At 39.3% G+C, this 24,998-nt stretch overlaps 1 pseudogene; it reads right to left on the bottom strand.

The window, feature by feature from the left end:
- Positions 1-6,486: 6,486 nt before the first annotated feature.
- LOC111183001 (eukaryotic translation initiation factor 3 subunit E pseudogene) overlaps positions 6,487-24,998 on the bottom strand; it is a 76,961-nt pseudogene continuing 58,449 nt past the window's right edge.

Raw genomic sequence — 24,998 nt, 5'->3', positions numbered from 1 at the left:
AGCCATTTTCACATTACATCTCTTGAAATATTTATATTCTTTGCCACTTAGAGATTTATGATCGCTATTAGAGCATCTGATTATTAGCATATTAAAAAGAAGCAAATTTATTACTAGATCACAAACTTAAAATACTTTGATAACTGCATTTCAATATAATTGGTTTCCTTGTAATCCTATGCGTTTTATGTTATGCATTTACAAGCATTCTGAGAAGAAAACCACCGGCATTATCACACTGCCTCAGCTGTCCATAGCACACGCACAAAAAGTTTAAAGACCCCTGCTCTATCACCTTGCCAAGAAACGTCGATGCAGTCCACTTGCACACCTTGGGAGATTCCCCATCTCCAGAGAAAACCAGTTCTTATCTGCCCCGGTGAGCCCTTAACACCATAGACAACAAATTCTCCTTGGTTATAGAAGAAACAGAAACCACTGTGCTAAAGCAAATTTCTGAAAAACAGAAACGAATTCTGATATATACCTTGCAAAAGTATTTGATTTACCAGCCAAGAAAAATATTAACATAGGTGGCTGAATTTCCAAGATTTAAATCACCGAGTGAATCAAAGTAGCAAGATTTCATTCTATTTCATAGCATACTCTGTCTACAAGCCACTTATCTACTAAGTCAGAACGAATACTGCTTCACTGTTGCTCACACATCGCTTGTATTGCTAACGACAAGAAGAAAGCGGTGTGGGGGGAGCATCAGCTTTCAATCATCTTAACTAACCCACCTTCTCTGCAAAAGACATGTAGCTAATTAAATCAATTTTGTTTTATTTTTTCAACAAATGTTTTTCTCTTTTCAAAATTAGGAGGCAGTTACCTAATTCATGACATAACAAAGGACAAGAGAGTTAGGTTGGTGGTCGAGCAATGTGCAGATCCAAGGCATTTTTGCTTCCAATCGAATGCTCTCTCTAGAACTCAGGACCAGAGAAGAGGGTTTGGGGAACAGGAGGTAGACGGAAGAAGAGAGAGAAAAGGAAGAATAAATTAATAATTTTACATTTAACAAAGTATTTCCATAGAATAGCTTTTCATGCTCCCCCCCAAACCCTGTGTAATATTATCAACACTTTTTTGTTAAAGAAATAAAAGACCAGAAAAGTTAAGTGATTTGTTCAAATTCATGAAGCCAAAAGGAGCAGAGTCAAGGTTTGAGCTCAGGAAGGCTAGTTAAGAGGCTGCCTCTGACTTTGTCCTTGCCCTGCCTCAATCCATCCCCTTACAGAGCTGGTGGCACAGTCTTTCTAAAGGAAAGATCTGATCATGCCACTTTCAGATTCATTATCTTTTCAGAACCTTTGCGAAAAAGTCCAGGGCTTAGAGATCCATCTTGATCTGGCTACTGCTTACTTCTGCTGTGCTAGAGCTGGCTCCACTGGCCTTTGAGAAATGATTGTTAAATACTCACAAATTTCCAAGTCAGTTGATAAACTGTTGGTAGCTTGAATTTGGCCTTGGTGAGAATATTTACACCACAGAAATTGGCAAAAGTTACAAACGAAGGCTCTCTCTTTTTTTTTTTTTTGAGAAGAAATTTACCAACACAGCTCTGCTCCGTAGCACACATCATTTGAACACACACCCCCCCCCCTTATTTTCATCCATGCTGAATTACTTTCTGTTCCCTAATAAGCCATGCTATTTCTTTGCCTAGAACACTATTTTCCTTCTTCTCTTTCCCTGGCTCTAATCCTATGAATGTTTCAAGTTTTAATTTTTGTATGACTTTCTTCCTGACCTTCATTGCCTTCTAACTTTCATCCTGAAAGGCTGGGTGAGATATCCCACCCCAACACCCCACCCCCATAGCACACTAGGCTTTCCCCTCCCAAGGCAGTGCTGTAATTACCCTACTACTGGCCAGATTATGTCACTTGACTACAAACTACTCAGGTGCAGAAACTCCTTCTTATTTTTTTATTTTAATACCATTCTCTACCATGTGTCTGACATCTACTGAAAGATCAATATTTGGTAGATAAACATGGTGAATGACAGAGTTAAGAAGGTCCCCAGGGACAAAATCCCTGAAAAACAGGACTTTTAACTTATTTATATTCAGAGGTGTGATACCAGGAATTGGGAAAATCATTCTCAAACCATAAAAGAACCCAAGGGAAGAAAAAGACAAAATGAGGGTCTTAAGAAACAGGGATGTCAGTTTATTTCTGGTTCTAGCCCAAGGATGACAAACAGTTATTTAGATGGCGCCACTACCTATTACCAAGGGCATGAGATCCCCGTTTGATCTCTGCACCCTTTTCTGCTGGGCCCAGGAGACTCCTCCATGCCAGCGCCACTGTCATCAATCAAAGCCAGCATCTAAAGTGAAACGCATTTGCCAACCCAGAGGAGGTCATGTGACACAACGAATACTGCCTTCCTCCTAGAAGGCTTTCTGCCGCACTTTCAAGTATCTCACCAGGTTGCTTGCTCCCTTTTGGAGTCAGGATTGAAACTAAGAGAAGTGAAGAGGCGTAGGAGGAAGAAGTAAGGAAGCTGCATGGAAGGGGAAACTTCAAAAAGAGGATGTTAGGGAGGGCCCCCTGTAATCTGTTCTCACATTCCTCCTCCCCTTTCCTTTCTTCCCTTGAGTTTCTTCTTTTTCCTTCTTACTAATTCTCTCTGTGATTGTTTTCCCTTCTGCCCATCTCATTCCAGCTTTTGAGTCTTTGTTTACCTTTTCTCTCTGCAGCAGCTTCTCATTTCTTCTCTGTTCCCTTTTCTGACCTCCCCATCTCCCTTTCTCCTCTACCATCCTCCTTCTTTCTCAACTTTTGTTTCTTACCCTTTCTCCTGCCTTTTAACAGGTTCCAGTATCTCTCTCTGAATTTTTTTTCTTCTCTCATTTCCCTCTCTCTCTTTGTCAACTAGATTCTAGAAGAATTAATTACCTTTATTTTGGACACCATTTTCCTCCTCTTTCCCTGGTCCTACTTCTGCTTATCCTTCAAGTTTTACCTTCTGTATCACTTACTTTCTGACATCCATTCCCTTTAATTTTTATAAAGGAAAAAATGTCTTTAGAGCACATTTTTCTCCCTAATAGATCTTTCAACTAAATAGCAAAATATTTTATTTCATCTAAAGTCAATAGATTAAAAAACAAATTGTACCACATACCTAGTAACGTAATCTTGCAAATTATTTTCCAGCTGGCTTTATAAATTTTGCATATATTCTAAATGGATAATTTCATCAAACATAGTTCTCTTTAAATTAAAGCCTAACAAGCAGTGGCACAAAAAGAAAATTAATCTTGTCATTTCTTGAGCATTTACTATGTACACATCGTTCAATATATTACTCAAATTCTAAAGCCTTTGATTTTCCCATCTTTACACGTAATCTGATTTCTAAAGATGTTTCATGGGAAATATTGTTTTTAAGTGAGCGCAGGCTGATTAGAGCATTTACATTTTTACTACCTGTTAGGGAACCTTGACTACCTGTAGTTCTTGGATAGAAAAATTATGTGTGACCTCCTAGTGGTCTTTCTTAATGAATATCTGTGCCTTATCTCTCATTAGTTTAGAAATATAAAAATGTAATACTGAAAAAAATGTAATGCTCTTTCTTAAAAAATGGAACACAAAAATTCTGAGTTAATAGAAGTGTCATTACTAGGAAGAGGCAGGTCATCATAGGCAAGGCATTCTGCAGAGGGTAGAGAAGCTTGGTTAACCTTGTTTTAGTAGAGAGGCATCAGTGTTTACTCAAAGTCTGTCATTCCAGTGGCTGACCAAGTGCAAAAACAAGCTTAGAGCTAACAAACAAAAGAAATTCAGCAAATCTCTTAAGAAAATCCCCAGTTACCAGACCAGAAAAAAACGGAAACATCCTACAGAGAACTCTCTTATTTCCACCAAAAACTTACTACAGAAGAGCAATTAGGGAACATTAAGTCCAAATCCTCCACTTTACTAGGAAACACTTTGGTTATAATTAAAAATATGAGCTTTAGAGGTAAAAAGACTTGGGTTTAAATTGTCACTCAGAAACTCACAAGCTGTGTTCTAAGATAATAATAACAGCTGAATATCAGGTTGCTCTAAGCATTAAATAGGTGAGGCTCATAAAGATATGGCAACATAAGAAATGTTCAATCAATATTAACTATAAGTTCCAGAGAAGGAAAGGGTATTTCTTGAAGTCACATGCTTGTCGAAGAGCAAGTTTAAGGCCAGCTCACTGTCAAATTGATTTTTATGTCAATGCTCTTTTAATTTCCTGAGATCATTAAACTATGGCCCATGGGCCAAATCTGGCCTCTTGTCTGATTTTGACAAGAGCCACACTCATTCAGTTAGGTACTGTTGATGGTTGCTCCAGTGCCAACATGGCAGAGTTGAGTAGCTGTAAACTGCAGAGCCAAAAATATTTACCAAAAATCCTTTACAAAAAAGTTTGCTGAGCCTTGTGACTAGGACTTGATTTCAAGTCTAGATCACTTAGGGAGACTGAGTTAGCTTTACTATAATCCTTCCTCTACCCTTAGGGGTCTTACTCAAAAAGGTAAAGGTTTAGTGGTGAATTCTTACCTTCCCAAGTCTTAGTTTTGGTAGCTTAAACCAAAAACAAAAATAAAACAAGCAGGAGGGTAATTTGTTTCCTGTAATGAATAGACTTCAGATTCAAAAGGGTGTTCAGAGTTACTCATTCAGGTCTTCCAATTCCATGCAAATCTCAAATTTCTACCCTATTTTGCTCTCTACCAATTTGAGAATCTCTAAATGCAGTTAAAATTTATAGGCACCCCTCCTCCCCATGCAGCTATGTTTTCTTTATCAGGGTCAAGGAATGACAGTGCTAAATCTGTCCTTAGCACCCTCTTTGCCCAGATGGAGAAACTGATGTCCAGACAGAGACACTCTCTTGGTCATAGATCCCAAGCACAGTGTTTTGTTTTTTTTTTTCATTAAACTAAAACTTCCCCCATGATTTACTTTATGTTGCTCAACTATTTAGAGTTTCAGTGGTGGCAAGTAAGATCACAGATTTAGAATTTTACAATAAGAATTGTATCCTTTGTTAATTTTTTTTTTTTTTTTTGGCTACACTGTGCAGCTTGCAGGATCTTATTTCCCCTGCCAGGGATTGAACCCCGCCTGGGTAGTGAAAGCACCGAGTCCTAACCATTGGACCACCAAGGAATTCCTATTAAATTATTTTTTAACTGCTTTGCTGGGAGAAAGAAAGTCAGTGCTCACCAGCCAGGGATGAGAACCAACCACCTTATTTGAGTTCCTTAAAATATTAAAGTCATAGACTTACTTTCACACACAATTATAAATATTCCTCTGAGATTGCCTTTTTTGCCAAGAGATGAGAAGAGGCCCTAATGGACTCAAAAGTAAAGGAGACCGCATGACACTGGGAAAAGGGAGAGGAAGGAGGTCCATGCAGCCATGAGTAGTAAAATTCAAAGAGGTCCTTGGAAATGTTGCTAACAATATACATTTGGAAGAAATGGTGAATTTATCTGGAAAAAAAAGTATGATCTATAAAAGGGTTACATTACATTTGACCCTTGAACTGCAAGAGTGTGAACTGCATGGGTCCACTTATATGCAGATTTTTTTCACTAAATTTGTACTCCATACAAATTATGCTACATAATCTGAGGTTAGCTGAATGTGCATATGCAGAACCACGAATACAGAGGGCCAACGGTAAAGTTACATGTGGATTTTTGACAGTGTGAAGGGTTGGCACCCCAGCCCCTGCATTGTTCAAAGGTTAAATGTATTTATTAAGGATATATCTTGAGTTGAGACTTTAAACTCCAGCCCCTCAACCACTCCCCCCCTCATTATTGACAAAAGGCACTGTCATATATTCTGCAGGGCTGATGGATTGATTGCTTTATCTGTGATTCACCGGTCTGTGGATATACAATAACATATTCACATCTATATGTCCACTAGGCTATAAATTTTATAGTGATGATATAATTGTTCATCATCCCAGTCAGGTCCTCCTCTGCCTCCTGAGCTCTCTTAGGGTCAATCAACAAAGCATGAACACTTGAGAATCTCTCCTGTCTTTGGTATCCAGATTCAATCAGTGACCAAATCTTTTTAGTGTTTCCCTCTGAGTTATTTCTTAAACCTATCCTCTGCTTTCTATTTCTATGCTATCACTCCAGTTCAGACTACCAGTAGTTCATGTCACGTTATTTCTCATCTGCGTATGGTCCCTCCTAATTCTAATCCTGTCAAACTACCACCAAACCAATATTCCTAAAAACAATTTTGATCAGGTACCTCTCCTGCTTAAATACCTACAATATATCTCCTTTAAAGTCCAAACTTTTAATCAGGCATTCAAGCAACATTCTTTCCAATCCCATTTCTAGGATTTTGTTTTCCTCTTTGAAAACAAGGAGGACTTGCCTGCGTTTCATATGTCTGCATGTGTCGGGGAAGAAGAAATTTTCTCTTCTAGATTCTTTTGGCTGGTCTAAAAATTAAATTGACATGAGATAGATTAACAGGAGAAACATCAAACAAAAGTCAAAAAACATGAATATACAGGAGAGACCCAGGTAAAATGAGTAACTTGCCCAAATGGTCAAAGACCACACCTTAAATATCATCTTTAGCTAAAGGCAAAAGAGGATGTTCGGGGTTGTAGTTTGGGACTTCAAAGAGGAGGAAGGTAATTTACACGGTGATGGAAAAGCAAATGTTTAGTAAAAAAATGTTTGCTGGCCGTGCAGAGACAATTGGACACAGACTGGACTCTGATATCTAGGTCTTGCCTGAGTTTCCCCCTCACCACACCTAGGCCATATTCTTTGCAGACATCTCTGATGATAGCTCTATTCCTGGAACAGGCCTTTTATCTAAATTAGTTAGGCAGCCAAGGGGGAGGTAGAAAGAAAGGCCTCCTTAGTCTTCTGGTTCTTAAAAATAATCAGCCTAAATCAATCCTCATGCCAAAGAGGCACAATTTGGGGTGGCAAATTTGGTTCTCCTACAGGGACAACTGGAGGAGATGGACACAGTGAGAAGTGAGGAAAAACCATCTGTCTTTGGTGCTATTAGATTTGTGCTTTTCCTGATCAATACCACAAGTCCTGAAGTTATTTGTTCTGTCACTAAACCTTGACTGGCAGTACCTTGAGATCTGCTGTAGAGGCCACAGAATAATAGCTTTTCTCTCTAAATTAAAATTGCCTCAGGCAGTAAAATCTTAGAGGTTACCTTTGAAGCAATTAAATTAATTTGCAAATCTGTTGTTCCATTTATAAAACATTTTAAATTAACCATATTTTAAAAATCACTTTGTCAACTGAAAGAAAAATGCACAATATTAACAGTTGTAGGTTTTAGCTTTATTCAAGGAGCTTACTGAGGACAATAGGCTGGGAAACAGCCTCTCAGTATCTCTGAGGGAATTGCTCCAAAAAGGTAGGGGGAGAAGCCAGTATATATATGATCTTTGGCTAGGGAATACACTCAGTCAAGCACACATCTTGGTAAAAGAAAACTGCTAGTCACAGGGAACAGATATCTCAGTCAATGATTTCAGTTCTTTTCTATGTATGGGAAGATGAATGAATTTGGGTTTATTAAAATTCTTCCTGACATATACATCTAACTATCTAAGGGGCCGGTTTTTCCAAAGCACAGAGTGCCTCATTCTGCTTTTCGTCTTGAATTCCTTTCAGGGTGCACTGTCTGTCAGTGACTGCAATAGCTTATGACTTAATCCTTGTAGAACTGGATGGTGGGCAACATTCTTTATTTTACAACTTGTAAACAGCCTCTGAAAAATACTTGATTGATAACTTTTTTAAATGTAGTCAATTAAATACCCTAAAATTCTTAAAACTACATTTACAAACTTAATTTCCCTTTTAAGTATTTTAATTGTTTGATTTAACAAATAAATAATTTTTCAGTACTAATGAATTTTCATAAATTTAGCAAAATTGATAAACTTAACTGTCTTAGATATTGCAATTCTGAGAATAATATAGCAAAATATCAACATGAAGGGATAAATGTAAATCAATTATTCAATTAACCATTTCAAATCTATTTATGAGGTTATAATTTCAATTAACTAGACTTCCTTGTTTATTATAAATATATGAAATTACAAATATGCACACCCTACTCTTTCTTTTGAGATATAACTGGCATACCCTAAATATTTTAAATGTACAATTTCATAACTTTGGACATATGTATACATATGTAAAACCATTACCACAATCAATGAAATAAACATGTCCATCACCCCCCAAATTTTCTCATGCCTCTTTGTAAAGAATTCTCAAAACTCAATAATAGAAACAGGATTTCAAGCCAAATTGAAAAATGGGGAAAAGATTTGAACAGATATTCGACCAGAAAGAAACAATTAGCACATAAGCACATGAAAAAATGTTTGGCATCATTAGTAACTGGGGAAATGAAAAGTACAACCACAATTAGATACTCTCACACACCTAATCGAGTGACTATACAGTAAGTCCCCTACACACGAACCTTCAAGTTGTGAACTTTCAAAGATGCGAACGTGCGTTCACATGTCCAATCACATAAGTTGGTTCACATGTCTGGTGTACATTGTCACATGTGTGCACCCTCTACAAACGGTTGTGCTTTTGTGTACTTTACTGTACATACTGTATAGAGTACAATAATATAGTATCTTTATTTCAAGCCCAGGATGTCTGGAAGCAAGTGTAAAAGCAGCAGTGATGTAGCTGGTACTGTACTGTACTTTTCAAGGTACTGTACTATAAGATTAAAAATGTTTTCTTTACTGTTTGTGTTTGTTTTTTATGTATTATTTGTGTGAAAAGTACTATAAACCTATTACAGTACAGTGCTATATAGCTGATTGTGTTAGGTGTGTATCTAGGCTAACTTTGTTGGACTTACCAACAAATTGGACTTACAAATGCACTCTCCGAACAGAACTCATTCGTATGTACAGGACTTACTGTAATTAAAAAGACTGACCATACTAAGTGTTGGAGAAGATGTGAAGGAACTCTCATATGCAGCTTCATGATACACAGTGGTATTGCAGAGTGGAACACCACTTTAAAAAAATAATTTGGGGGCTGCCCTGGTGGCACAGTGGTTGAGAGTCCGCCTGCCGATGCAGGGGACACGGGTTCGTGCCCCGGTCCGGGAGGATCCCACATGCCGCGGAGCGGCTGGGCCCGTGAGCCATGGCCGCTGAGCCTGCGCGTCCGGAGCCTGTGCTCCGCAACGGGAGAGGCCACAACAGTGAGAGGCCCGCGTACCGCAAAAAAAATAAAATAAATAATAATAATAATAATTTGGCAGTTTCTTTAAATAGTTAAGCTTACACCTGCTATTTCTAGCCATTCTCCTCCTAGGTACTCAAGACAAATGAAAGCATATTTTTATGTAAAGACTTGTGCTGGAATGCTCAAAGCAGTTTTATTGTAATAGCCAAATACTGGAATCAACTCAAATGTCCAACAACATTTGACGGAATGTATCAGTAGTCTGGGGAGGGAGGGAGGAGTGGGAGAGATAAGTTACAAGGGCCTTAAAGAAAAGTTTGAAAGTTATGGAAATATTCATTGTTTTGATTGAGGTGACAGTTTGATGGGTGTAGGCATGTGTCAAAATCTACCAAGTTATGTACTCTTAACCATGTGCAGTTTATTGTCTATCAATTATGCCTCAAGGAAGTTTTTAAAAAATAAAACAATTGATCCAGTGCCAGTTAAAAAGCCTTTCATTTTTAGTGCAGAGGAATCAAGAAGATCCTCATTTTTTGGCTGTCAAGGAACACCTATAAAACCAGATAAAATTTTAAAAATAATATATGACTCATGTCAAAATTAGACCTTGTTTCATATATCTGTTACTACCATTCTCACTTTTTAGATTATATAGAAACCACATGTATCAGTGGGGATATGGCAGGTGATGCTGCATTGCAAACAATCCTAAAATCTCAGTATCTTTGAACTATAAAAGTTATTTTTTAAAACATCACATGGCCATTGTGGATCAGGGACTCTGCTTATTTTATGACTCAGTGACCCAGGCTGAAGAGGACTCACAATACTGAATGCTGCCAGGTAATGCCCAGGCAGGGTGCTCTGGAGGGAACTTACAGTGAAATGCTCAGCCCAGAAATGACAAAGCTCATCTCCACTCGAAACTCTTTAGACAGAGGAGCTAAGGCATAAGGTCCCACTCAAGCTCAAGGGCTGATTCACACCCGGAGCGTGACAGAGCAGGACTGTGAGGTTTCATCACACAACTCAGAAGAGCGTGCAATTTTAAACATATGAATTATTTATTTATGGAATTTTCCATTTAATATTTTTGGACTGCTCTTGAAATAGTTCACAATAATCCTCATTTATCTGTCATGATAAAGGAGTACTACAAAGAGAAGATAGTCTTCTGTTTTTGTTTGTTTGCTGTGTTTTGTTTTTCATTATGTTTTGCTTCACTGTTCAAAAACTAAAATTCTCATTTATTGAACTGAATGTCAGGGACCTTCAGGGTTAGTGTATACTGATGAAGAATCATGCCTCCCTTTCATGTTGGTCACCAGTTTCATCCACCTACCATATCACATTCTTTCCTTTCTTTCACTTTGAGCACACCTCAATTTAACAAAGTCCTGTTAAGTCAAACTTAAGATTCTCTTTGGAATCCAGCACCTACTCTTTACTGCCATCAACACCACGTTAGTTCACATCCTCATTCTTCTCAAACCCAGGTCATTTCAATTGTGTCTATACTGATTTCTGTGCTTCCAGTCTCTCTCCTCCTTCTCATCACACACAGGAGCACACACAGGGTCATCTATTTGACATGAAAATATTATTGTTTCACTATTTTCTGAGTAATAAAGAACTGTAAAGGCCTTTAAGTAAGGGGAAGTTCACAATCATTAGGATTGCATAAATGTTCCTCTTAATCTAGCCCAGGAGACCCTGCCAGTCTCCTCTCCAGTAACTGTCCCTCACAACAACAACCTACACCCTCACACTAGTCTTTCCCCAAATCCAGTAATTTCTTACAGGTCTCCTTGTCTTTGTTTGTGTTATCACCTGTGCTTGGAATGATTCCCTCCCCTCTGTCCATTTGACAAATTCCCGCTTAACTACTCAAATGTCTTCTTTGATGCCTCCTGACTTTCTGAAGTAGAGACATCTCTTCTCTCATGCCCATAAAATTGTGTGTTTTCTCTAACATGATATTAGTGACATGACACCTAGTCACATGTGTGAGTGTATATAGAGGTCTTCTTTACTAGTATTAGCTTCTCAAAGTCTTCACTATGTCCTTTTCATCATCTTGCCCAATATATGTGATACCCATATATATGATATGCAGTATATGTGTTATAATATGCTTCCTATATATTATACACAGTGCCTTGCCCAGTGGCTCATAATGAATGGATACAAGCAAAACATCCAGTGAATGTTTGTGGAATGAAAAAATGGGGTCCATGGCATTAATCCAAAGAAGTACCTGAACCATAAAGATCTTTATTTGAAATCCTAGAAAGTATTGGGTGCATTCTATAGGTAATGGGTTGGGATTTGGAGTATTTAAGAAATCTAAGCAAGAAAAATACCTGATTTTATTTATTTTCTTTAGAATTTAACTTTGACAACTTTGCCAAATATGGATTAAAGAGGAAGGGTGAGGCTGGAGACCCAGGCGAAAAGCAATAGATCAGACCACTTTCAATTAAGTCAAGTAACCATGGAAATGGAAGGAATAGAGACAATGGTTATTCAGAAGGTAAATTTAATAGAATTTAGTGATGAATTGGATGTAGAGAGTGGATAGTGAAAAGGCAGAAAGGATTAAATTCCAGAGTTCTGGCAAGTTAGAATGTGTAGATAAAGATCCATCAACAACACCAGGGATATAAAAGGAAGGGCATATTTTAGGGGTAAAATTATCAGTTTTGGAAAGATTGAATGAGAGATTTCTGAGATAGGCCTAGTTACTAAGTCACAACACCAAAATATTACAAGTGCTATACTAGGAATATGAATAAGGAAGGTGTTTGTTCAAAAATGAATTCAACATATGGCAAAAAGCATGACACATCCAATTACCTATAATACCGTGTAATAAATACTACTCTAACAGCTTAGAGTGCCATAGAAACAAAGGGAGGTAACAATTAAATCAAATCAAATCTGATGAGAACTTCACAGTGCAGGTTAAGTTAGAGCTGGAGTTTGAAAAGTAAATTCATTTTTGTAGGAGACAAAAGGGACCTGGTTCTGTCCCCATGGGGCTTGCAGTTGCTCAGAGTTGGAGATAGGTAATTAAACAGAATTGTCACTGGAAATATAATGCAGTGTAATAATGACAATATCAGTGCTGGTTGGGACAGGAGACATTTTAAAGAAAAAGGTCAATAAGAACAAAACTATTATAAGGCATACTTCTCTATGACCATTCATATAGACTTTCAGAAAGTAGACATCCAAGTCCTATATCTGGTATCCACCATTGAAACTAAATATTAAGAAACGTTATCCCATCTGTGGAGACATTTGGGGAATACAGTGCACTGGGAAACATACAATGCTAGCAACAGAAATTAATCGTTAGACTTTTGCTGAGCTTCCTTCGCTTCTTGTCCAACCCACCAAAATAACACAGGCATCTGGTGAGTTCCTGCTTTTAACCACGTGATATACAATTCTTTCCCTGTAATTGCAATAATTATTCCATGAAAATGATTTTAATAGGCATCACATTCTCAGGAAGATGCTTGTTGAGCATTTCTTGAACATGAAGTTGAAAAAACAAAAGTTTTAATCTCATTTATCACGCCTTATGATAATCTTTTACTTTCTTTCTTTCTGATGGATGATTTCTCATATAAGTGTATTTTCCATTTTAAATCAGTACATTTTTCCCATATCTGATGGGGATCCACCTGCAAAGGGCACTCAAATTTCTCTCCAATTGGGAAATGATGGCACATTTAAAGTTTGCAATGCATCCATTTTCTTGTAAAATAAGGTCTGATTGATCATTCATGAGGCAATCTGCTCAAGTAAGGGAAAAGAATGAAAGGATCACAGGGGCAAGTGGCATGTCTACCCCTCTGTCTCACTTCTGTTGGGCTGGCCATCGCAGAGGGGCAAGCTATCTGGCTTTCTGCACATGCAGCCCTTGAATCTGTATGTACTGGTCACACAGGTGCTCCTTCAGGCTTATCCTGCCCAGGTTCTGGGCCAATCATTGTCCTAGTCAAGAGAAGTATAAGGCTAAGGGACCAAGGGAGCCGTCCTGCTCCTACAACCCTAGGCTCCTTTCTAGTAGAGCATAATATAAGGGAAGTCTGAGCCTTCCACTCCAGTTCTGCCATTGCTTGCTTCCCCATGGAACTTAATGAGTAACTCCTGCATTTGAACTTTAGTTAGCTTTTCTATAGAATCAGAAAATTGTACCACATGGTCTTTCAGTCTCTTCTGAACTGCAACATTTCTAATAGTTAAGAGTAGACGTGCTACAGTAAAATGAAAACAACCTGGATTCAAACCTCATCTTTGCTACTTACTCAAATGTGTTGATGAGCAAATTATTTAACATCTGCACCTTGCTTCATACATCTTTAAAATGAGGATAACAATAGCACCTGTTTCATAGAGTTACTATATAGGTTAAAAGACACAATGCATACACAGCTCTTAGCACAGCAGCTGGTGTATAGTATTTGCTCAATAAATGTTGGCCATTATTAATATTATGATTACCTGTTCTCCAGGGTTTTCCCCAAAATGTCAATTCATATTGGTTAGCCCTGTCTTTTGAAGCTACCCACAAACCTCAGTATAGTTCTACACCCTGTATGTGGCCAGAGCACCTAGACATATCAGAGCCCTCTTTTAAACTACCTTTGCGGCCCTCCTAGATTGTGTGCCCAGCTCATCACAGGTATATTAAGTCTCAAAATCTCACCTCTTCCTGCTCTACCCTGTTTCACTGAGAGCATTAGCCTTGGTTCTGACATAAGTCTGTGATGAATCCATCAGCTTGGCTCCTGGTAATGACTTCAACCACAAATTGACATCATCTATCTGACAAACTGGGCTTTGTACCGAAACAGGTTCTGGCAGCCAAGTGGAACTGTTTACTTCAGACTGAAAAACCAGGGTTTTAGTTCACGTTCCCTGAACCACGCATTCCCATTCAGTCTTTTGTATTTCAGCTCCATGCTCTTCATCTACCCACTGCTCTCTGATGTTGTGCCGTCTGCTTTAGCACACAGCATTCTCTCTGTGCCATGGGAAACTTCCAATGAGCTCCTATGAGTGCTCTCAGTAGGGCCGGCCTCATTATCCACTAAGTCCCCTAATTTCTATTGCAAAAAATCCTTTCAGAAGCTACTTCCCTCTGAGGGGTTAGAACTGGCATGTATCATTTCTATATTAGTTCTATAATCAGTAACTTTAAATTCCTGACACTTCCCTTGTCAGTCTTCACGAGTAAATCTCTTATTCATCATCACCAAGCAAAGTATAAAACGAATTGATCTAGCCTGCCTATTTCAGAGAAAGTTGACAATAATGATAAGGATTATGATGAAAATTAGTAGGTAATACTTATGAGCACTCACTATTTTCCAATCTGCCAAGCTCTATGTCAAGCACTTTTCCTTCATTTTTATTTAATTCTCAAATAACACTAGGCAGTAGCTACTACTTTATCCCCATTTTAAGAGTGAAGAAATAAAACAGAGGGCTAGTGAGTTAAATTAGTGAAATTAATTCACCCAAGGTAACACGGCTAGTTAGTATTAGGATTCAAACACTGTTCTGTTTGACTTTAAAACCCACAAAGGAAAAGGAAAAAACACACACGCACATACCTAATTCTGACACAGATAGGTATTACTAAGAGGCATAAGAGTAGTATTGGTAGAAGTTTGTAGGTGTCTAAAGAAGAATGAAACACCTTCCTGCTTAAAGGGAGAAAGTGGGAATGTGCATCTTTGGTATTTGAGCTTAGCTTTGAAGGATGGAGAGAAATCAAAGGACTAGGACAGAAAAAAGAGCAGGGACAGCATGGAGATAGGAAGCCATAGGACATATAAAGTGAACATCTTTATTTTTGACTGGAGCCAAGCTTACCCATAAATAAGTGATGAAAAAACACTTTTGAAAGAAATACTGGGACCAGAATGTGGAATACCTTTAATATTAGGCTAAGGATGGCTTCTGAGTAAAGTTTTATGCAGGAAAGAAATGCATTATCATATTATCATATTTGTGTTTCAGGGAGAGTCTTCAACTAGGGAATGAATGATGTAGTTTGAAGAGGGGAGAATATAGGCTGGGAGATGAGCTAAGTTATTTCAACAGTTTAGGTAAGACTTATGAGGGTCTAAACTGGGGTGGGGTGGGAGTGGATGACATTAGGAATGGAGAAGAGAGAACAAAGATGAAAGATGCTTGCTTCCAACATTGTATTAAATATAAAAGACTCTGTCTTCAAAAACTTCATAAGCTTCTTGGGAGGACAGGGTGTATAAAAAACAAAATCAAATTATTTAAAATTTGGCAATAAGTGGCACAAGAATACAGTGGAAGAATGTATCACCTAAGGTTGAAACTTCTGGGCAACATTTTTAATAGAGGAGGTAAAGTGAACTTAACCAGGGAAACTTTGACAGTGTCTGCAGACCTATTTGATTGTCACAGCTAGAGGGGGAGTCCTACTGACACCTAATGCATAGAGGCCAGGGATGCTGCCAAACATCTTAAAAAGCACAGGACAGCTTCCCTCAACCCTTACCCAACAAAACAATTACCCAGCCAAAAATGTCTATAGTGCTGAGATTGAGAAAGCCTGCTTTAAATGATTGCCAGGAATTTGATAGACATTGGGAAAGCTGACCCTGCTTCCTCATTGTAAAATGGAGCAATAAGAGCAATAGTATCTCCTTCATAGGGTTCATGACAACTTTAAAGAAGATGCTGGGGCTTCCCTGGTGGCACAGTGGTTGAGAGTCCGCCTGCCAATGGAGGGAACACGGGTTCGTGTCCCGGTCCGGGAAGATCCCACATGCCACGGAGCGGCTGGGCCCGTGAGCCATGGCCGCTGAGCCTGCGCGTCCAGAGCCTGTGCTCCGCAATGGGAGAGGCCCCAACAGTGAGAGGCCCGCGTACCGAAAAAAAAAAAAAAAAAAAAAAGATGCTGGTTAACTATTTATCATATGGTAAGTGTTTAATAAACCTCTACTGAATATCATCAGGTTTTTTTTCAAAAATGGGAAACTGAAGGGACAATAAATGAATTCACAATGAAAAATTTCAGCTCATCCGAAGTCACCATCTCTGTGCTACCAAGTCTAAAATATGTAACCTCAGTTCTGACCTCCCTACCAGACTCCCTTCCCACCACATGCCTGCCATTTTCATTTGATTGTCTCACCATTTTTCCAAACCAAACCTATATAAAATATAACTCATAATCCCCTTACTAACTCACCTCATTGTTTGTAACAAAGACACATTCCCTTAGTTACTGAGTAAAAAAAAGACAATGAGTGTGATTCAGGAAAACTGTCTTCATGATTCCTGTCTGTTACTAATATGGTGTGTGCTGTGCAGCATTAGCAGTTCTGTTTCTTTTCTTGGCCTCAACTTCCCAACTGTAAAGTTGAGAATGTTACCTGAGATGATCCAATAGGCTCCTTCCAGAACTAATATTTTATCACTCGTAGTTAGACTTGCTTTCTCTCTCTCTCTCTTTCTCTCTCTCTCTGCCAGATAATGCCAACAGTAATGTCAATTCTTTTCTGGAAATGTCACTCACATCTGCCCCCTCTTCCCCTGTCCCAATGGAAGCAGACCGAAGCAGGTGCTTGATGGTTTTTAAAAGGTAATATTGCAACAAATTCCTAACTGGGTTCCCCCCCTCCAGCCTTTCTTTTCCAATCCACTCTACATGCCACATGCATCCTCTTTACACAAATCATTTATGCTCCACACCTGCTCAGAATTCTTTGATGGCTCCCAACCACATGAGTCATTCACTAAAACGCTTCCACCTGGTACCCAAGGCTCTCCATGATCAGACCCAGTCCCCCTTTCCAGTCTCATCTCCCATGGTTCTCCTCCACATACTACTCTCTGATCCAGACATTCTTTTCTCCTCATCAACACTCTAACATGACATATTCATTCCTTACATGTTTCTTACATTGTTATGCCCTCTGAAATGCTTTTATGCATATCCAACCATCCCACAAATCATTCGGAAATATTAATCAAAGGCCTACTCAGACATAGCAAACACATAGAACATTATAGTGAGCAAAAAAAAGCATGGTTTCTGCCCTTACAGAGCTGGCAGCCTAGAGGGAGAACTCGACATTTCTCAAGTAGTCTCATAAGTAAATGTGAGACTGTAGCTCTGTCGAGTACTATAACTAAGAGGCACATTGTGCTATTGAGACAGGCAGACAAGAATACAGCCATTTTAGAAAAGGACCAGGGAATAGCCTTGAACAAAATAGGCCCTGGAAGCTAAAAAAACAAAGGCCCAGGGGGCCTGAGCCCCAGAAGAAAAAAAAAAAAAAAAAACGGGTTCGAAGGAATAAAAGATTAACTTTACCTCTGTTACAATAAGGAGTATACCTAATTGCCACAAGACAATAAGCCCAACTACAGATTTTAACTTTATCCATTCCTATGCTCTCTTGCAGAAAATTCTCATGCATTTCTTTTCCCAAGAAAAATCAGTCCCTATTCCTGATAGCTACCATGGAGCCACAGGCTGCTGATCAAAAACGTTTGATGATTTCTGAAAATTATCAGTGATCTATGAGAGAAACCCTCCCTATTGTTGTTAAAGCAACTCGTCCCTCCTATTCAGGGAACTGGCATTTCTCCCTTGTGCACAAGCGATCTCTTTTAATAAAAAGCTTTCTTGTGGCTAGAGAGAAAGATGGCGGAAGAGTAAGACGCGGAGATCACCTTCCTCCCCACAGATACATTAGAAATACATCTACACGTTGAACTGCTCCTATAGAACACCCACTGAACGCTTGCAGAAGACCTAAGACCTCCCAAAAGGCAAGAAACTCCCCACGTACCTGGGTAGGGCAAAAGAAAAAAGAATAAACACAGACAAAAGAATAGGGACGGTACCTGCACCAGTGGGAGGGAGCTGTGAAGAAGGAACGGTTTCCACACACCAGGAGCCCCTTCGCGGGCGGAGACTGCGGGTGGCGGAGGGGGGAAGCTTCGGAGCCATGGAGGAGAGCACAGCAACAGGAGTGCGGAGAGCAAAGCGGAGAGATTCCTGCACAGAGGATCAGTGCTGACCAGCCCTCACCAGCCCGAGAGGCTTGTCTGCTCACCCGCCGGGGCGGGCGGGGGCTAGGAGCTGAGGCTCGGGCTTCGGTCGGAGGGCAGGGAGAGGACTGGGCTTGGCGGCGTGAGCACACCCTGCAGGGGGTTAGTGCACCACGGCTAGCCGGGAGGGAGTCCGGGGAAATGTCTGCACCTGCCGAAGAGGCAAGAGACTTTTTCTTCCCTCTTTGTTACCTGGTGCGTGAGGAGAGGGGATTAAGAGCACTGCTTAAAGGAGCTCCAGAGACGGGGGCGAGCCGCGGCTAACAGCGCGGACCCCAGAGACGGGCATGAGACGCTAAGGCTGCTGCTGCCGCCACCAAGAAGCCTGTGTGTGAGCACAGGTCACTGTCCACATCTCCCCTCCCGGGAGCCTGTGCAGCCCGCCACTGCCAGGGTCCCCTGATCCAGGGACAACTTACCCGGGAGAACACACGGCGCGCCTCAGACTGGTGCAACGTCACACCGGCCTCTGCCGCCGCAGGCCCGCCCCGCACTCCGTGCCCCTCCCTCCTCCCCGGCCGGAGTGAGCCAGAGCCCCCGGATCAGCTGCTCCTTTAACCCCGTCCTGTCTGAGCGGAGAACAGACGCCCTCAGGCGACCTACACGCAGAGGCGGGGCCAAATCCAAAACTGAAACCCTGGAGCTGTGAGAACAAAGAAGAGAAAGGGAAATCCCTCCCAGCAGCCTCAAGAGAAGCGGATTAAATCTCCACAATCAACTTGACTACCCTGCATCTGTGTAATAGCTGAATAGAAAACGAATCATCCCAAATTGAGGAGGTGTGCTTTGGGAGCAAGATATATTATTTTTTCCCCTTTTCCTCTTTTTGTGAGTCTGTATGTGTATGCTTCTGTGTGAGATTTTGTCTGTATAGCTTTGCTTTTACCATTTGTCCTAGGGTTCTGTCCATCTGTTTTTTTTGTTTTTTTACTTAAAAATTTTTTTTTCTTAATAATTATTTTTATTTTAATAACTTTACTTTATTTTATCTTACTTTATTTTATTTTATTTTATCCTCTTTCTTTCTATTTTTTCTCCCCTTTATTCTGAGCCATGTAGATGAAAGTCTCTTGGTGCTGCAGCCAGGACTCAGTGCTGTGCCTCTGAGGTGGGAGAGCCAACTTCAGCACACTGGTCCACAAGAGACCTCCCAGCTCCACGTAATATCAAATGGGGAAAATCTCTCAGAGATCTCCATCTCAACACCAAGACCCAGCTTCACTCAATGACCAGCAAGCTACAGTGCTGGACACCCTATGCCAAACAACTAGCAAGACAGGAACACAACCCCACCCTTTAGCAGAGAGGCTGCCTAAAGTCATAATAAGGCCACAGACACCCCAAAACACACAACCAGACGTGGACCTGCCCACCAGAAAGACAAGATCCAGCCTCATCCACCAGAACACAAGCACTAGTCCCCTCCACCAGGAAACCTACACAACCCACTGAACCAACCTTAGCCACTGGGGACAGACACCAAAAACAATGGGAACGACGAACCTGCAGCCTGTGAAAAGGAGACCTCAAACACAGTAAGATAAGCAAAATGAGAAGACAGAAAAACACACAGCAGATAAAGGAGCAAGGCAAAAACCCACCAGACCAACAAATGAAGAGTAAATAGGCAGTCTACCTGAAAAAGAATTCAGAATAATGATAGTAAAGATGATCCAAAATCTTGGAAATAGAATAGAGAAAATGCAAGAAACATTTAACAAGGACCTAGAAGAACTAAAGAGGAAACAAGCAATGATGAACAACACAATAAATGAAATTTAAAATACTCTAGAAGGGATCAATAGCAGAATAACTGAGGCAGAAGAACACATAAGTGACCTGGAAGATAAAATAGTGGAAATAACTACTGCAGAGCAGAATAAAGAAAAAAGAATGAAAAGAACTGAGGACAGTCTCAGAGACCTCTGGGACAACATTAAATGCACCAACATTCGAATTATAGGGGTCCCAGAAGAAGAAGAGAAAAAGAAAGGGACTGAGAAAATATTTGAAGAGATTATACTTGAAAACTTCTCTAATATGGGAAAAGAAATAGTTAATCAAGTCCAGGAAGCACAGAGTTCCATGGAGGATAAATACAAGGAGAAACACATCAAGACACATATTAATCAAACAATTAAAAATTAAATACAAAGAAAACATATTAAAAGCAGCAAGGGAAAAACAACAAATAACACACAAGGGAACCCCCATAAGGTTAACAGCTGATCATTCAGCAGAAACTCTGCAAGCCAGAAGGGAGTGGCAGGACATATTTAAAGTGATGAAGGAGAAAAACCTACAACCAAGATTACTCTACCCAGCAAGGATCTCATTCAGATTTGATGGAGAAATTAAAACCTTCACAGGCAAGCAAAAGCTGAGAGAGTTCAGCACCACCAAACCAGCTTTACAACAAATGCGTAAGGAACTTCTCTAGGCAAGAAACACAAGGGAAGGAAAAGACCTACAATGACAAACCCAAAACAATTAAGAAAATGGGAATAGGAACATACATATTGATAATTACCTTAAATGTAAATGGATTAAATGCTCCCACCAAAAGACACAGACTGGCTGAATGGATACACAAACAAAACCCATATATATGCTGTCTACAAGAGACCCTCTTCAGACCTAGGGACACATACAGACTGAAAGTGAGGAGATGGAAAAAGATATTCCATGAAAATGGAAATCAAAATAAAGCTGGAGTAGAAATTTTCATATCTGGCAAAATAGACTTTAAAATAAAGACTATTACAAGAGACAAAGAAGGACACTACATAATGATCAAGGGATCGATGCAAGAAAAAGATATAACAATAGTAAATATTTATGCACCCAACATAGGAGCACCTCAATACATAAAGCAAATACTAACAGCCATAAAAGGGGAAATTGACAGTAACACAATCATAGTAGGGGACTTTAACATGCCACTTTCACTAATGGACAGATCATCCAAAATGAAAATAAATAAGGAAACAAGTTTTAATTGATACATTAAAAAAGATGGATTTAATTGATATTTATAGGACATTCCATCCAAAAACAACAGAATACACATTTTTCTCAAGTGCTCATGGAACATTCTCCAGGATAGATCATATCTTGGGTCACAAATCAAGCCTTGGTAAATTTAAGAAAATTGAAATCGTATCAAGTATCTTTTCCGACCACAACACTGTGAGAGTAGATATCAATTACAGGAAAAGATCTGTAAAAATTACAAACACATGGAGGCTAAACAATACACTACTTAATAACGAAGTGATCACTGAAGAAATCAAAAAGGAAATTTAAAAATACCTAAAAACAAATGACAATGGAGACACGACAACCCAAAACCTATGGGATGCAGCAAAAGCAGTTCTAAAAGGGAAGTTTATAGCAATACAATCCCACCTTAAGAAACAGGAAACAACTCAAATAAACAATCTAACCTTGCACCTAAAGCAATTAGAGAAAGAAGAACAAAAAAACCCTAAAGTTAGCAGAAGGAAAGAAATCATAAAGATCAGATCAGAAATAAATGAAGGAAACGATAGTAAAGATCAATAAAACTAAAAGCTGGTTCTTTGAGAAGATAAACAAAATTGATAAACCATTAGCCAGACTTATCAAGAAAACAAGGGAGAAGTCTCAAATCAATAGAATTAGAAATGAAAAAGAAGTAACAACTGACACTACTGAAATACAAAGGATCAAGAGGGATTACTACAAGCAACTCTATGCCAATAAAATGGACAACCTGGAAGAAATGGACAAATTCTTAGAAATGCACAACCTGCCAAGACTGAACCAGGAAGAAATAGAAAATATGAACAGACCAATCACAAGCACTGAAATTGAAACTGCAATTAAAATCTTCCAGCAAACAAAAGCCCAAACCAGATGGCTTCACAGGCGAATTCTATCAAACATTTAGAGAAGAGCTAACACCTATCCTTCTCAAACTCTTCCAAAACATAGCAAAGGGAGGAACACTCCCAAATTCATTCTACGAGGCCACCATCACCCTGATACCAAAACCAGACCAAGATGTCACAAAGAAAGAAAACTACAGGCCAATATCACTGATGAACATAGATGCCAAAATCCTCAACAAAATACTAGCAAACAGAATCCAACAGCACATGAAAAGGATCATACATCATGATCAAGTGGGGTTTATTCCAGGAATGCAAGGATTCTCAATATATGCAGATCAATGAACGTGATACACCATATTCACAAATTGAACAAGAAAAGCCATATGATCATCTCATTAGATGCAGAGAAAGCTTTTGACAAAATTCAACACCCATTTATGATAAAAACCCTGCAGAAATTAGGCATAGAGGGAACTTTCCTCAACATAATAAAGGCCATATATGACAAACCCACAGCCAACATCATCCTCAATGGTGAAAAACTGAAACCATTTCCACTAAGATCACGACAAGACAAGGTTGCCCACTCTCACCACTCTTATTCAACATAGTTTTGGAAGTTTTAGCCACAGCAATCAGAGAAGAAAAAGAAATAAAAGGAATCCAAATTGGAAAAGAACAAGTAAAGCTGTCACTGCTTTCATATGACATGATAGTCTACATAGAGAATCCTAAAGATGCTACCAGAAAACTACTAGAGATAATCAGTGAATTTGGTAAAGTAGCAGGATACAAAATTAATGCACAGAAATCTCTGGCATTCCTATACACTAATGATGAAAACTCTGAAAGTGAAATCAAGAAAACACTCCCATTTACCACTGCAACAAAAAGAATAAAATAGCTAGGAATATACCTACCTAAGGAGACAAAAGACCTGTATGCAGAAAATTATAAGACACTGATGAAAGAAATTAAAGATGATACAAATAGATGGAGAGATATACCATGTTCTTGGATTGGAAGAATCAACATTGTGAAAATGACTACTACCCAAAGCAATCTACAGATTCAATGCAATCCCTATCAAACTACCACTGGCATTTTTCACAGAAGTAGAACAAAAAATTTCACAATTTGTATGGAAACACAAAAGACCCCGAATAACCAAAGCAATCTTGAGAATGAAAAACAGAGCTGGAGGAATCAGCCTCCCTGACTTCAGACTATGCTACGAAGTTACAGTAATCCAGACAGTATGGTACTGGCACAAAAACAGAAATATAGACCAATGGAACAGGATAGAAAGCCCAGAGATAAACCCACGCACATATGGTCACCTTATCTTTGATAAAGGAGGCAAAAATATACAGTGGAGAAAAGACAGCCTCTTCAATAAGTGGTGCTGGGAAAACTGGACAGCTACACATAAAAGTATGAAATTAGAACACTCCCTAACACCATACACAAAAATAAGCTCAAAATGGATTAAAGACCTAAATGTAAGGCCAGAAACTATCAAACTCTTAGAGGAAAACATAGGCAGAACACTCTATGACATAAATCATAGCAAGATCCTTTTTGACCCACCTCCTAGAGAAATGGAAATAAAAACAAAAATAAACAAATGGGACCCAATGAAACTTCAAAGCTTTTGCACAGCAAAGGAAACCATAAACAAAATGAAAAGACAACCCTCAGAATGGGAGAAAATATTTGCAAATGAAGCAACTGACAAAGCATTAATCTCCAACATTTACAAGCAGCTCATGCTACTCAATAACAAAAAAACAAACAACCCAATCCAAAAATGTGCAGAAGCCCTAAATAGACATTTCTCCAAAGAAGATATACAGATTGCCAACAAACACATGAAAGAATGCTCAACATCACTAATCATTAGAGAAATGCAAATCAAAACTACATTGAGGTATCACCTAACACCGGTCAGAATGGCCATCATGAGAAAATCTGCAAACAGTAAATGCTGGAGAGGGTGTGGAGAAAAGGGAACCGTCTTGCACTGTTGCTGGGAATGTAAATTGGTACAGCCACTATGGAGAACAGTATGGAGGTTCCTTAAAAAACTAAAAATAGAACTACCATACAACCCAGCAATCCCACTACTGGACATATACCCTGAGAAAACCATAATTCAAAAAGAGTCCTGTACCAAAATGTTCATTGCAGCTCTATTTACAATAGCCTGGACATTGAAGCAACCTAAGTGTAAATTGACAGATGAATGGATAAAGAAGGTGCAGCACATATATACAATGGAATATTACTCAGCCATAAAAATAAACGAAATTGAACTATTTGTAGTGAGGTGGATCGACCTAGAGTCTGTCATACAGAGTGAAGTAAGTCAGAAAGAGGAAAACAAATACTGTATGGTAACACCTATATATGTAATCTAGGGAAAAAAAAAAAAAGGTCATGAAGAACCTAGGGGTAAGACAGGAATCAAGACACAGACCTACTAGAGAATTGACTTGAGGATATGGGAAGGGGGAAGGGTAAGCTGTGACAAAGTGAGAGAGTGGCATGGACATATATACACTACCAAACGAAAAATAGATAGCTAGTGGGAAGCAGCCGCATAGCACAGGGAGATCAGCTTGGTGGTTTGTGACCACCTAGAGGGGTGGGATAGGGAGAGTGGGAGGGAGGGAGACGCAGGAGGGAAGAGATATGGGAACATATGTATATGTTTAACTGATTCACTTTGTTATAAAGCA

The sequence above is a fragment of the Delphinapterus leucas genome, chromosome 3 (genome assembly GCF_059928025.1).
Source record: "Delphinapterus leucas isolate spDelLeu-1000000601 "Yukka" chromosome 3, BTC_Dleu_Yukka2, whole genome shotgun sequence".
Taxonomy (NCBI): Eukaryota; Metazoa; Chordata; class Mammalia; order Artiodactyla; family Monodontidae; genus Delphinapterus; species Delphinapterus leucas.
This window is presented reverse-complemented; position numbering and strand designations above follow the sequence as displayed.